The sequence below is a fragment of the Mustela lutreola genome, chromosome 2 (genome assembly GCF_030435805.1).
Source record: "Mustela lutreola isolate mMusLut2 chromosome 2, mMusLut2.pri, whole genome shotgun sequence".
Classification (NCBI taxonomy): domain Eukaryota; kingdom Metazoa; phylum Chordata; class Mammalia; order Carnivora; family Mustelidae; genus Mustela; species Mustela lutreola.
The window spans coordinates 144,784,278-144,800,704 of NC_081291.1; the positions used below are offsets into that span (position 1 = coordinate 144,784,278).

General features: G+C 36.5%; 1 long non-coding RNA gene across 4 annotated transcripts in view; it reads right to left on the reverse strand.

Moving 5' to 3' along the window:
• The window catches only part of LOC131824966 (uncharacterized), a 192,667-nt gene that overhangs the window by 15,250 nt on the left and 160,990 nt on the right, over nt 1-16,427 (reverse strand). For 3 of the 4 annotated variants that reach the window (XR_009351062.1, XR_009351061.1, XR_009351063.1), the window contains 2 exons: nt 7,261-7,337; nt 1,353-1,739 (listed from right to left, as the gene is read on the reverse strand). This is a non-coding gene — a long non-coding RNA (uncharacterized LOC131824966). The remainder of the gene's footprint in view (nt 1-1,352; nt 1,740-7,260; nt 7,338-16,427) is intronic. The other variant, XR_009351064.1, reaches the window with a different exon arrangement.

Consider the following 16,427-nt stretch of genomic DNA (forward strand, 5'->3'; position numbering starts at 1 on the left):
GTACTATTGACAACTACTCTATTATTATTAACCAGATACGATGAGAGTGTGGTCAAAGAACATTCATATTGTGGGAGGCTTTGGATCACATGGACATTTAATAAAATGCATTTAATGGCAGAAGCCCTATTCATTTTGAGCAGGCAAATGGTGAAAATAAGACCTGGGAGCCATCTGAGGTTTTTTTCAACATCAAAACAAAAACAAAAACAAAATGAATAACAAATGACCCACCTACACAATTTACATTGTGATGATCACAGTTTCTTTTACATTTAAAATTTTAAAAATTCATTCTCTACAACAAACATATATCTAAAGATTTTAAAAGAGCACTACAATACTTTACAAGTTCTAGGCATTCCTATCCTTCGTGATTGCAAAGCTGCATTTCTAGATGATTAGAAAAAAAACAAAAACAAAAACAACTTTGTAGTTAAGCATTGAATATCCCACAGTGAAATAACCAAAAGTAGAATGAATCTGCTCTAGAAGCACACCGAGAGAAACAGATCTTGTATTAATTTAAATTCCATAAGGTCTTCCCACTACCTGTTTTGTCTTGGAACAATGTTTTTATTTAACCCAGTTCCCTTGACCTAGGAGGCATTTTGAAATGTTATGGAAGTGTTTTCTTTGTCACACTATCACTGCAGAGCCCTTGATAGTCAGAATATTCCGAAAGGGCACAGATTAGTCCCACAACACGAAAGAGTCCTGTCCAAAATGCCAATAGCACCCCCATGAGAAAGCTCTAACCATTTGCTACTAGTCTAGCCAAGGTGGACAATTCCAACTACTCTACATTAGATCCACGAGGCTTCAATACTAAATCTATTTCAGTTTAATGTTTTAACTAAGATCAGTCTGTGAAATTATTTCTATTTCTATAATATACTGCTGAGCCAGCAAAATTTAATATGACCTTTCTGGAGAAAAAAACTTCACTGTATTCCCAAATACAAAATGAGCTTACAGGCCTTTTGATGAATCAATTTCATATGTATAAATTTACTGTAAGGAAAAACTAAACAAGTCTGTACAAAAAAATGAAGATGCAAGAATTCACTGTAACATTGTTTATGAGAGGAAGTAGGTGGACATTTATATCCATTGACAAAATATTAGTTAAATGAATGATGGCATGATTAAGACATCACTACTTCATGTAGCACTAAGAAACAATAAATTGCCAATTAAACTAACAATTATTTATCTCTTGTGATTTTTATCCAAAGGGTTTCTTTAGATTTATTAAGGTATAAATTTCTATCATATACATAGTCCTGAGCATACTTAAAAAGGATAAGAAGGTCAAGTAAGTAGGCTATATACAGTATTCTTTCAATTACCTTCATGATTGGCTTGACTCCTTTGAATCACTTTTCAACTCTTCATGATAGATGCCTCTGTTTTTCCATCCAGTATCTCCTCTGTGCCACCATGAGCATGGGTGAGGCAGCATGTCACAGACGAGTGCCCTTCTTCTGTCTTAAGGATTTTCTTCCTAGACACTGACACCCATTTTGCAAGTTTTGATGTTGGTGCTATTTTGATCTTGTAAGAAGATGCCAATAAAAGGTTTCAGACAACAACCAAGACAAATGCCTCTTCCTTATTTGATCCTTCAGTTGTTTGTTGACTGAATCAGTAATGGCTTGTAGTTGTCTAACCATGACAGCAGGAACCAAGTTTGTGTATAGGCAGACAGTCCACTGTCACAGAAACTGCCTGGCTCACTGCAATGACACGATGCCATCAGTTGAAAAACTTCTCTATTTCAAGGGTGGTAAAATTTAAACAAAGTGCTACTTGTAGTCAGTGAAATGTAGCTTTGGTACCGTCACTTTATGGATGGGAGCATAAGATGCTTAAATCTCTTCTTGCCCATAAAATCACACTGCCAGGAAGTCAACAAGCCAGGGCTTAAAGAGAGGTCTCATAAAATACTGTGTTTCAGATCCCCCATCTGGTATTCAGTAGATGTAACATTACACTTCACTCCTCTTAATCTCAAGAATTCTTATAAACTAGATCTGTGTGAATTATTCATCTCCATTCCCCACTCCCAACCATGCCTTGCTCCCTATTTTTCTATTAAAATGTAATGCCTTCTCAATAGACATATTTACTTTGTTTTTAGTACTTCTAATTTTCTCTGCTGACTGAGAGAAATATACAATTATGTACAAATAAGATAAGTGCTCTTAACGGGAATCACTATGTTAGCTTTAATGTATTGACTGGAGTTTTCTATTAGGTCCCTAAAGAAATTTTCTTTTAGTTTCCTCTCCATCTCAAGCTATTTTCTACATGGCTGTGGATGGCAGTGGATGGCTGTGGATGTGTAGGATGAACATCCTACACATAACTACAACAACCTACAGCTATATATATTTTTTCAGCTTCTAAATTTTTATTTCATATGATCTTGTAACTCCTTGCCTATTTAGTCTGTGGTATAATATTTTTCGTATTGTGAGCCATAAAAGGCTTACTGGTAACAACTACTATTGTTATACTGTAGGGATACTCGATAATTTAAACCAGACAAGTCATCTATAATTTGTGAGCTTAAAAAAAACTCAGAATTGTAAGTATCAGATTACATCTATAATTGTGCAAGTAACCAAATGAGGATATCATATATCATAGTAATTTTTAATCACTTGGCTTTCATTATATTGCACATTTTCACTTAAATAGATGATAGATTTTTTTTTTCAGCACTAATGAATGCTCCCTTTTCCCTTTTCCCTGGAGTTACTTAACAAGTATAACAAAGCTTGTTATAGAATTCATAGAATTCTGGGGTAAAGAAAGATACCAGGGTTTTTATTCAAATTGAAGAAAAATATAAAGAAAAAGATGAAGAAGATTTTTATCTCAAATCCAGGTTTGGCCGCATCTGTCTTATGCAGCAGAGAGATCTTTCCTAACCTATCAGTGTAATCCTGCTGAAATGGCATCACTGCATTAATTTGCCAGCTACCTTCAGTTATTCAGATGGTTTCCCAGTCTTAAATTGTTTATTGGCTGCTTGCCTATTGTCCTGTAGTTTGTTTTCATCAGTCTGAACACATAGTTGGATTACTGGTGTAGCTCATGTAGGTTTTATTCTTCCTCTCTCAGTGAAATGCTAATGTGTTGAAACCCGTGCCTGCTGTTCAATCTCAGAGTCTTATGTTTTGACAAAAGCCCCAGAACCACATAGCTTATACATAGTGACTCCTCTTATACACACAGAGATATCTGACATGTTTGCCTTGACATTTATGTGCTAACAGATGGGGCTTCCCATTTAACACTAAGGTGGAGAACCCCCAAGTCACACTGAATAGTTTGCTTCTCTGGATAAGACACAAGAGTAGAGAAGAACACATTTTAATCATTCAGCAAGCACATCATAGATCTTTTATGCTTTCAACTGTAGTGGTGTCCTTGAAACACGGAGAGCAAGCACTTCTCATTCCTTTTGAGAATTTGTGCATTTACCGAAGGCTGTGTATAAAATTAAATTTTAACAGCCTTCCTGTCTAAGGCATAGATCTGGAACTCAAATAATGTGATTTCACCTTGTCCTAGCCTAATTTGAGGACAGGGACATTTATACCAATATTAGGTTATTGTTTCCTGCTTCTTTTAATTTAGTATCTAAAACATCAATGCCCTCAACTTCTTTACAGTCATCTTTTTGATGGGTATATGTCACCAATTGCCTACCATATTTCTCTACTCCTAGCCTTCAAGAATGAGAATAAATTCTAAAAAAAAAAAAATCTTTTAAACCTGCAGTTTGGTAACATTACCAATTTGTGATCTTCAGGATGCAGGGAGCCTTCAATGGTACATAGATATCTTGAAGAAATTGTTCATTACAACTTGTTTCTTCTATATCACCTCTGAGGTCCAGTCTATTCAGTATCCAGTCCCTACTATTCCACTGCAGTTGTTCTTACCAACCTAGCCATTACCTCCAATATATCCAATTCCATGTATAATCTGCAGTTCTTAGCTTTTAATTCTATGAAATCACTTTCTGATAATAGTCTTCCTATCTCTTTAGGGACTCCTTTAAAGACTGCTTTGCAAATTCTATTCCTTTACCCAATCCTAAAGGCTGGCACCATCTGGGCTTCCTTCTCAGCACTCTTTTCTTCATACCCTCCCTCTCTTCTTGGCCATTTCTTCCCCATGTGTGGTTTCAAATACCACCGAAATATTGATCATAATATCATCTATACCTTTGGAATCTGATCTTTTGCCTCAATTTTTTTTTGACTGTCAAATCCATGTTCCTAACTTCCTACACAACACCTCCATTGAATGTATCACTGGTATCTCAAACTCAGCATGTTTAAGCTGAACTTGTCATCATGCCTACTAATCTCCTCTCTTCTTTGTTTCCTATTTCAGAATATATCTTATCATTTATCCAGTTGCCCAAGCAAGAAATCTGAACATCATTCTTATCTCATTTCTTACCAGGATCTCCTACAATCAATGAGTCACTGAGTACTAACTTTACTATTCCCTTAATACTTCTCAGACCTGCTCTCAAAGTTCATTTCTACAGCTCACTCATTGACAGTTCTTGACTGAATCTACAATGTCTTAGCTCTCTCTCCATCCATCCTTCTCCCTTTTCCAGAGTGACATCCAAATGCACAAACTGTATCACATCATTTCACTGCTTAGCATCCTTACTGGCTACCCTTCAACTCCAGGAGGAAAGAAATATAATATCATACAGGATCTTTCAGAACTGAAATCTTGTCTTTTGTGCAGTGGTATCACTCTACATACCTTTATACCACATGCACATTTGTGGCTAAGCTCAACTGCACTCTGAGCCCTCATGCTGAATTAGATACTCACCAGGCGGCAATTGCACCTTAAGATATTTGCCTAGAGGAGTTATTATATCTTATCACAATTATTTTTCTCTCTTCATTCTCAGTCTCTTAAAAGAAAGAAATTTATTTCATTTCTAGGCTCCACGACACCTGGTACATAGTAAGAATTCAACAAGTGTTTGTTGAGCATATGTCTGATTATAATTGTTTGTGAAAATATAAAAATTTTGTCTCTTAGTATATTCAATGCCTTTTCTTTATTGAAAAATATGGTTTAAGGAAACACCATTTTTGTCCATTCAAATGAATTCAGAAATTTGAATAATCAAAATGGAACAAAAATAAAAATGTCAAAGTGAAAATCAAGAGAAAGATCAAATGATACCATAAGTCAAAATTATGAATTACACAGTCCTTGAGAATAATTTTTTAATTCTAAAGATGCTTTTAAAAGCTTTAATTGGCATATGCCTAGAGGTGATTTTGATTTTATAGTTGAATTTAAAATATTAAGAAAATAAGATCTGGTATGGTCAAGGCAAGAAAAGGGACAAATGTCACTTATTCCACCCAACAACCATTTAACAGCCTTCCAGATTTGCAAAAATCAATGTGGATTTTTCAAAGACTTACATATAATCAAAATTTGCCTCCAAATTTTGGATTGTCCAGTCAGATAAAGAACAAGAAATTCAATATATCTGAATTTCAACAGGATTAGTAATTTCTATTTTGTTTTCCACAAACATCAACAAATAGAAAGGTATGAAACTGACTCCCAGCTAAGGTTATATATAATCTCAGTTGTATTTAAAATAAACTCAAGGATGTCATAACATTTTTTTTTTAAATCTAAACTAGAAATTCACTTTCATGTTAAAAATTGGTATCACTGGGTCGCCTGGGTGGCTCAGTCAGTTAAGCAGCTGCCTTTGGCTTGGGTCATGATCCCAGAGTCCTGAGATTGAGTCCCACATCGGGCTCCTTGCTCAGTGGGGAGCCTGCTTCTCTCTCTGCCTCTGCCTGCCACTCTGCCTGCTTGTGCTCTCTATCTCTTGCTCTCTGAGAAATAAATAATAAAGATCTTTTTTTAAAAAGTGGATATCGCAAAAGGCAAGGGAAGCAAGGGAAAAAATGAACTACTGGGATTTCATCAAGATCAAAAGCTTTTGCACAGCAAAGGAAACAGTTAACAAAATCAAAAGACAACTGACAGAATGGGAGAAGATATTTGCAAACGACATATCAGATAAAGGACTAGTGTCCAGAATCTATAAAGAACTTAGCAAACTCAACACCCAAAGAACAAATAATCCAATCAAGAAATGGGCAGAAGACATGAACAGACATTTCTGCAAAGAAGACATCCAGATGGCGAACAGACACATGAAAAAGTGCTCCATATCACTTGGCATCAGGGAAATACAAATCAAAACCACAATGAGATATCACCTCACACCAGTCAGAATGGCTAAAATCAACAAGTCAGGAAATGACAGATGCTGGCGAGGATGCGGAGAAAGGGGAACCCTCCTACACTGTTGGTGGGAATGCAAGCTGGTGCAGCCACTCTGGAAAACAGCATGGAGGTTCCTCAAAATGTTGAAAATAGAACTGCCCTATGACCCAGCAATTGCACTATTGGGTATTTACCCTAAAGATACAAATGTAGTGATCCAAAGGGACACATGCACCCGAATGTTTATAGCAGCAATGTCCACAATAGCCAAACTATGGAAAGAACCTAGATGTCCATCAACAGATGAATGGATCAAGAAGATGTGGTATATATACACAATGGAATACTATGCAGCCATCAAAAGAAATGAAATCTTGCCATTTGCAACAACATGGATGGAACTAGAGCGTATCATGCTTAGCGAAATAAGTCAAGCAGAGAAAGACAACTATCATATGATCTCCCTGATATGAGGAAGTGGTGATGCAACATGGAGGCTTAAGTGGGTAGAAGAAGAATAAATGAAACAAGCTGGGATTGGGAGGGAGACAAACCATAAGTGACTCTTAATCTCACAAAACAAACTGAGGGTTGCCGGGGGGAGGGGGTTTGGGAGAAGGGGGTGGGATTATGGACATTGGGGAGGGTATGTGATTTGGTGAGTGCTGTGAAGTGTGTAAACCTGGTGATTCACAGACCTGTACCCCTGGGGATAAAAATATATGTTTATAAAAAATAAAAAATTAAAAAAAAAAAGTGCAATTAAATGACCCTCAAGTCTATATCCCAGACCAAAAAATAACTCTAAAATTCTAAAAAAAAAGTGGATATCACCTTTTAGATTTTGTATTGAGGATTGCCAAATCCAACAGTGATTTGGGATTATAACAGGCAGAAAACCTAGAGACTCACATTGAAAATACTATATAAAATAATAAGACTTACTTGTAAATGAGAAGAATTTCATCACTTGATTTCTTAAAAATCACATTGTATATTGATTTTAATGTTCTAGATGAGATCTAAATAGCCAAAACAGACACAAAATTTATAATTATGAATATAGTTCAGTGATAGATAGCTATTAATATAAATGCTTTGATATACAGAATAGCTCAAAGCTATTTCTACAGAGAAAAAAATCAGTATAGCACTAATGAGTAAATTATACCCTTCTTCCTTCTTAAATATGTGGATAAGTAATAAGATTCCTAATTAAATTATTCCTTGTAGATTAGAAAATAAAAACCAATGTATTAAACATTTTAATATGTTAGAAGAAATTAAAGATGCACTAAGTAATTATCATAGAAAAATCATGCACCTAAAAAACATATGATGGAAAATTAGAGAAATGGCTGAAGTATCTTGAAATAAATTAATGTGTCCTGGAACTGACATAGAAGACTGAAAATTAATTTACTAAACAAATAGTGACACATAAATAGAAGAGGAAACTACTTTTAGTTACAACAACATTAGGAATCAAATGAGAAAATATGCTATTAGAAGCCATGAAACTTTCTGGAGAGTAACTGAAATATATATTGCCTTACAAAGTACATGTCTTTGAACACAGAAATTCACTTCTATGTCTTGATCCTACTTAAATTGAGGGGTAAATATGCAAATGTGTTTGAAGAAAGATATTTACCATTTATAGTAATAGAAACTGAAATCATACTTAATTTTAAATGATTTATGCAACAAATTATAGTATATATAGATAATGTAATGTTATTCAATCATTAGAAGTCACTCTGAAATATATATTTATTATTTAAAATACATTTCTACAAACAATATGAATTATTCTTTGTAAAGAAATGATGAATTTTTTTTTAATGTACCATGAAAAAATGTTGAAAAAGAAAAATAAAACTGGGGGCATCATGTTGCCTGATTTTAAGCTTTTCTACAAAGCTGTGATCACCAAGACAGCATGGTACTGGCATAAAAACAGACACATAGACCAGGTGAACAGAGTAGAGAGCCCAGATATGGATCCTCAACTGTATGGGCAAATAATCTTCGACAAAATAGGAAAAAATATACAGTGGAAAAAAGACAGTCTCTTCAATAAATGGTGCTGGGAAAACTGGACAGCTATATGTAGAAGAATGAAACTCGACCATTCTCTTACACCGTACACAAAGATAAACTCAAAATGGATAAAAGACCTCAACGTGAGACAGGAATCCATCAGAATCCTAGAGGAGAATGTAGGCAGTAATCTCTTTGATATCAGCCACAGCAACTTCTTTCAAGGTATGTCTTTAAAGGCAAAGGAAACAAAAGCAAAAATAAACTTTTGGGACTTCATCAAAATCAAAAGCTTCTGCACAGCAAAGGAAACAGTCAAGAAAACAAAGAGGCAACTCACAGAATGGGAGAAGATATTTGCAAATGACCGTACAGACAAAAGGTTGATATCCAGGATCTATAAAGAACTCCTCAAACTCAACACACACAAAACAGACAATCATATCAAAAAATGGGCAGAAGATATGAACAGACACTTCTCCAATGAAGACATACAAATGGCTATCAGACACATGAAAAAATGTTCATCATCACTAGGCCTCAGGGAGATTCAAATTAAAACCACATTGAGATATCACCTTACACCAGTTAGAATGGCCAAAATTAGCAAGACAGGAAACAACATGTGTTGGAGGGGATGTGGAGAAAGCGGAACCCTCTTCTACTGTTGGTGGGAATGCAAGTTGGTACAGCCACTTTGGAGAACAGTGTGGAGATTCCTCAAGAAATTAAAAATAGAACTTCCCTATGACCCTGCCATTGCACTCCTGGGTATTTACCCCAAAGATACAGATGTAGTGAAAAGAAGGGCCATGTGTACACCAATGTTTATAGCAGCAATGGCCACAGTCGCCAAACCATGGGGAGAACCAAGATGCCCTTCAACGGATGAATAGATAAAGAAGGTATGGCCCATATACACTATGGAGTATTATGCCTCCATCAGAAAGGATGAATACCCAACTTTTGTATCAACATGGATGGGACTAGAAGAGATTATGCTGAATGAAATAAGTCAAGCAGAGAGAGTCAATTATCATATGGTTTCACTTACTTGTGGAGCATAAGGAATAATACGAGGACCTGGGGAGATGGAGAGGAGAAGGGAGTTGGGGGAAATTGGAGGGGGAGATTAACCACGAGAGACTGTGGAGTCTGAGAACCAAACTGAGGGTTTTGGAGGGGAGGTGATGGGAGGTTGGGTGAGCCTGGTAGTGGGTATTATAGAGGGCATGTATTGCATGGAACACTGGGTGTGGTGCATAAATAATGAATTCTGGAACACTGAAAAGAAATAATAAATAAAATAAAGGGGGAAAAAGTACCATGAAAGAAATAGGCCAAGGTTAAACTGGATTAATTAAGTAGGTAGAACCATATGAAATACAAGCAAATAACAGATTTAGAGCTTAATAACACCTTAGATGTAATTAATGAGTACAAAAAACATAAGGTGTGATGTAGCAGTAGAAGTAGTAATAGCTTCCAGATCTGGTGAGTGATAAAGGCATGATTCAAACTGAGGCAGATTGGTTTTGGAGACTATATACTGAACTGCTTGATATACATGCTGCTTCTCTGCCAATAAATACTCAATCAGTTTAGCAGGAAATAAAACCATGCACCTAAAATCATATAACTAGGCAAGAATTGAGAATTACTGGATGCCAGGTAGCTCAGTCACTTAGGTGTCCAACTCTTGACTTCAGCTCAGGTCATGATCTCAGGGTCAGAATCAAGCCCCATATAAGGCTTCACTGGACATGGAGCCTGCTTAAGAGTCTCTCTCTCTCCCTCTGCCCCTCTCGCCCCTCAAAAAAAAAAAAAAAAAAAAAAAAAAAGGAATTGAGAATTATCAAGAGGCAAAAAAGCTGTTACATGAGTATACAGATGAGTATATAGGAAATAGGCTTGGAAATTGAAGTAAGAGTAGATTTAAGAAGTTGAAAGCAACTTTTGTAATTTATAAAAACACAGAAGCTGAGGGTGATACAGGCCATATAGAATGTAGTGGTAAACAAACAAACAAACAGAACAACAACAAAAAACCTCACACCCCATGCAGGAATCTCTTCCCTACGAATCTGCAGTCAGCCAGTCTGTTCTCCTGGGTATTTTTGGTGAGTCAGTCTAATTTCACATACTCTTCCAGTTATAGCTGTAGAGTTCTAATCTTTAGAAGTTTCTTAAATTGAACAAAACCTCCTTTTCCAACTTCTACACATTAAACCCAGGAGTGTCCTAAAAGGAAACAAATGTTCTATCTCTTCTATATAATGTTACACATCACTGAAAACAACTATCTTGGGCATTTCATTTCAGCTTTTTCTTCTCACAAAATATCTGTAAGGTTCTTTCATAAATACAACACCTGTTTGGTGAGCATATTCTGTTCTAGAGTAAAAAAAAACTTTGTATGAAAGAGTGACTAAAGATGCTCTTTGCCTCTAGGTCAGAACAGAGTGTAGTGGGAGTACGAAAGATAGATTAACTAACCCTGACTCAGAGGGAAGGAAAAAAGTTTCATAGTCAAGGTGAAATTTCAGCTGATGATTAATTAATGAGCTTTTCTAGCAGACATGATACCAAGCACAGTAGAAGAGTTTGATTTTTTTGGTAGAACAGAAACTATTGTGCCTGGGAAGTCACCAGCAAAAAGAATGGTTAAAGACTAGGTTAAAGTGATAGCAAAAAGCACAATCATTGGGTCTTCTGGGCTGGAGCAAGGAATTTGCATCTTAGTCTATGAAAGGTCTGAGTGGGAAAAGCTGGTTTTCTGATGAATATTTTTAAATGAGCACTCTGGCAGTTTTGTAGAACATAGACTCCAAGGGAATGAATGGAAGTAGGGAGATCAGTTGGAGGATAATGCAGTCATACAGTTGGAAAGAATGGCAGCTTGGTCGATGTTCCGGGCAAATGAAGCCTAAGGAAGTAAGTAAATTCAAAAATTGTTCTAGAGGTAAAATTGACAGGACTTGCCAATGCATAAGGGAAAAAAGTGAAAAACTAAGATTTGTAAGAATTTGGCTTGAGCAATGGCAGTATCTTTTAGGGAGATGAGAAAATTGAGGGTGGTACAAGTTTAGAGAATAAACTCAAGATGCTGGTATTGAATATGCCTGTGTGTGTGTGTGTGTGTGTGTGTGTGTGTGTGTGTGTGATATGTCTATCAGACATCCACGTGTGGGTGCCAGGCATTAGAATTCTCAGGAAAAGTTCTTGGATAAAGATATGAATTAGAGAGTGCTGAAAGCACCAAACCAGAAAATACCATCTAGGGAAGAGAAGAAGACCAAAGACAAAACTCTACTTCCTACGTTCTTTAGAAATCAATTAGAAAGGAGACATTAGCCAAAGGGCATGAGAAGAAATGGATGTGAAGTATGAAGAAAGGGTGAAGTGTCACAAAAGACAAGAAAGGAGAGTATTTTGAGAAGGTGGAAATAGTCAGTCGTGTCCAATATCATGAAGAAATAGAGAAATGGCTATTGGGTCTGTTAGGATGGGAGTTACTAGTCACTGTGACTGGCTAGAGTAGAGTCAGGGAGTGAGGTAGATTCATGCCCATTTAAAATAGGTGGACCAGACAATGGAAATGAGGTGATGGAGATGGTGTGGATACTTCTGTGGGGAAATTTTGTAAATTCTTTCCTGAAACTAGAAATCCATTCCCCTTATAATCTCTTAATCTACTACATTATATAGATTATCTCAGGGAAAGAAAAAGATGCTAAGTTTAATATATTGCCTGGCACATACTTGCACTGGATATCCTTTGCCTTTTCAGATCAGTTCTGCAGTCTTCACTATCCTGCTCTGTGCTCTGGCTTCAGCCAGGGTCTATTACATTCAGCTTTCTCGTTGGGTTTTGGATGGGAGACACCAGTAGAAGGAGAGATGGTAAAAGAGGGCACAGAATTCAGGGTATTTTTTCTCTGTATTTTGCTTGGTGGTCCAAGGTTTGGCAGTAGTTTTCTCTTGCCTTGTCACTCTTTGGCTTCCTGTAATATCTACCTTTTCCTTGTCCTTTCAAGCATAAAGAGGATAATAGCTTCCTGCTATTTGCCAGCCTGTCCTTGGGTATTTCACCATTCTTGATTGATTCCTGCAGCCCTACCTACACTTTATAACCATCCCCTTTACTCAAGTTTTTTCAGTTGCCCTTTGGAGTGTGCTATTTCTTTCCTACTGGGACCCTGACTGATACAGCCCTCAAAAGGGTTTGTTGAAAGTATGTGGACTATATTTTTCTTACAGAATGCATGCTTTATGGTCATTGTCAAATATTTCAGTCTTTTCTGGAATAAGGCAGGGCAGTCGGGAATGGTAGGAAAAGCAGAGAAGAAAGAAAGGGAGGGAAAGAGGGGAAGACCAGTTACCATCCTAGCCACTGAAATTTTCACTCTGTCTTCCACTGAATAAGCTGTCTCAATTTTCTCCAAGTCAGTCCTGCTTTGTCACAAAAGCCAGCCTTTCAGAATGCAATCTCCAACATGCTAAATACATATCTCTGGGATTTCAGGTCCCTTTATTTTAAATAGACTTAGATATATAATAGTGTGTTATATTCAGATAACACATTAAAGAATTAAAATTTCCTTGGGTCTCTAGGTTGATAATACAGTATCTCAGCCTCCTGAGCCAGATGTATAATGCCAGGTATTTGCTTCCTGACAAGAGGTTTTATATCAAGGCAGGTTCTAAGAAAATTTCCCTGACTGATTTAAATTATCATGCTATAGCCACTGATGTTAGTCACAAAGATTTGGGGGGACAATAATTTTTTCTTAAATTATCGAATTAATTAAAAGGATACATGGACTCCTTGGGATATTTCCTTTCAGTGAGAAACCATGTTTTTATTTATTTATTTGTTTATTTATTTAACACACAGAGAGAGAAATCACAAGTAGGCAGAGAGGCAGACAGAGGGGGCGGGAAGCAGGCTCCCCGCTGAGCAGAAAGCCTGACATGGGGCTCCATCCCAGGACCCTGGGATCATGACCTGAGCCGAAGGCAGAGGCTTAACCCACTGAGCCACCCACGTGCCCCGAGAAACCATGTTTTGTGGACAAAAATATTTAATTTTTGTCACAGAAATAGAAAGGGCATATTTTCTTCTGCATTTTATTTATCTTTTGTGTTGAGCTATAAGGTTTAATCTAAGTTTCTAGGGAAAAAATGTAGACTGAAAAAGCCTAAAATATATTAAAGTCCTTCTATGGCGGACATGTCATTTTGCCAGTCACATCTAGTTTCCCCTCAACCTATGTTTTCTTTTCCAATCTCAACATAAAAGAAATTTTAACCATACTAGATTTTTCCTCCAAAAAATACCCTTACATGAACAACCCTATAAGGTACTATCCTAATTATCATAAAGCTTCACAAAGTTTTGTGTCCAGAGTGTAGGAAACTAATTTTTAAAAGAAACTTTGAATGAATGGGCTGGGGAAATAATTTCATCTATTATCTAGCCAGATATTGTTATCCAGCATTCAGTACGATGTTCCTTTGGAGTAAGCTTTCATCAGAGATGTTCTCAGCCTGTACCAGAAATAGAGCATTTTCATTCGGAGGCTCCAAAATTGGATTTAGTACTTTAGAAATAGATATAGACAGATGCATTTGCCAGCACATTGGTTTTCCAATAATTTCTGAGGAAGCTTTCAGGCCTTGTACCCTATTATCCAACCTTTATTTAGACTTTGGGGGATATTTGGGAGAGCAACAGCAATGTGGGGCTAAAAATGAGAGGGGCATAAGAATTTTGCTTTGGTCATGATTAGGCTCCCAACATTCTGGCCATGGGTTGTATGAATTGCTGAAGAGATTTATCAGGAATAAAACAAAAAGTTGGTTTTACCAGTAAGAGTTTTTCTTCTGGAGCTCCAGAAATGAGTGTATGGGCTTATCTAATTTTCCTACAAAGTGTTTCACAAATGCCTTAAATTTGTGTTTTTAATAAAAAGAAAACTATAAATTAGTAACACTTTTCATCACCTCCCCCATCCCAGTTGCTTCCAGAATTAATGATTACTAGTTGTCTTAGCTACTCAGGCTGTTGTAGCAAAAACACCCACACTGGGTAGCTATTAAGCAACAGAAATTTATTTCTCACAGTTCTGGATACTGCAAGTCCAAGACCAGAGTGCCAGCATGGTAACCTCTTCTGGGTGGTAGAGTGCCAAACTTTCTCTGGAAAATCTGAAAAACCAGAGAGTTTTGTGGGGCAATCTATTACAAGACACTAATCCCATTTGTGGGGCTCCACCTTCATAACTCAATCACCTCCCAAAGACCTAATAATACCACCTCCTTTAGGGGTTAGGATTTCAACATATAAAATTTGTGTGTGTTGGGAGTGGGAACACAAACATTCAGTCCATAGCACTAACTATTCTATGACAGTGGAATAAAAGTGTATGGTGAACACACAGGGAAAAGAATGAAAGACTAAGAAGAAAAAACATTAATAGTTCACAATTAATAGTATTTAAATTACTCTACAAACATTTATATATTTTTCCCTTCCAGAGCCTCTTCTTCAAATGGTTGCCATGTAAACTGTGAGTTTTAGAAGAATGAAGCCCTTGAGATTCACAGTGTTTATTGGCTAAAACAGTGCCTTTTAGTCATTTGATTAAGGACAGTGCTAAACTCATTCAAATAGCAGCTGGCAATTGTCCTTGGAGTCACTGTCCTTGTAGTCACTGGTTAGAGAAGCCTGCAAAAGTAAGCCCTGAAAAATTAATAGAAGTAGACAATTCCTCAGTGATTATGGTACAATAGTTACAATAGGTTTTTTTCTACATTTGAATGAAAGAATCATAATAAGTCAAGGATAGAGTATAAGTTTTGAGCAGAGTTATCAAAATATGCTTGTGTGTTTATGTGTGAAAAAAAATTATTCCAGAAGTTTGGAATCGAAAGAAGAGTTATAATGGGTCAACACCATGAGATTAAAATATATTCAATTTTTTAATGTCTTCACAAATGAGGCTTTGGGCCTTATTTTAATCATTAACTGAGATTTAAAATGTGAATTATGTTTAATTCCACTACTATATAACTTACAAGGGACAAATTCCTAAGTTATGTTATCTTCCTCCTTAACTTTGTATAGACAGCCTACGTCCAAGTTCTACTGCTTTGCAGAGGGAGCATTCTCCAAATCGACCAAACTTTCCTGCACAGTCCACAGGCTTCTGCCCGAGTTGAAATTTTTAATCACAGAATCGAGGATTCTTAGAGGCTCAAGGACATGAAATGGCATCTAAATCAACCCAGGGTAGAAATTCCCTGTAGACTAGAGCATCCCTGACCGGCAGTCACCTTATCTCAGCAGAAACAACTGTAACTAAAGGAGTGAAAGAGTAAGATCAAGATGTGTGGCCTGTTAACTGGATGACTATGAAATAATCACTTGATTGTCAGTGAAATATAAACCAATGGCCATTTACATAGACTTCTGTATAAAAACTATAACCTCTAAAATACTACAAAATGTGCTATTATAATTCTTTATTATTTCAAAGTTCAACCTATTCCATTTATATTTATCTCTGGTTATTAAGGATAACCCTAAAAAGGGCCAAAGGTGTTTCCCCTAAGGATCCCCATTGAACAACACAGAAGAATCTGTTGGTACTGTTGCCCTGAATGTCATGAGGAATAAATGGACGTTCATGTCAGTAAGGTCAGGCATAACTACAACATCAGGAACAATGTCTATTAGATAATTATAATCTATTCAATTATTTCAAAATCTTGATGGGATCATTACACCATTTTACCAATATTTATCTTTTAGTTTCTGAGTTCTTCCAGTCAAGGTCTACACCTTTAAGATTAAGTGCACAAATCTGAGGAATGGAATAATTAGTATGGAATAATAAAACTTCTTTAAAAGGAGCCCAGGGGCCGCTGGGTGGCTCATTAAGTTGAGCATCCAACTCTTGATCTCAGCTTAGGTCTTGATCTCAGGGTGGTGAGTTCATACCCCATGCTGGGCTCCATGCAAGGTATGGAGCCCAGTTAAAAATAAAAATAAAAGTAACAAATAA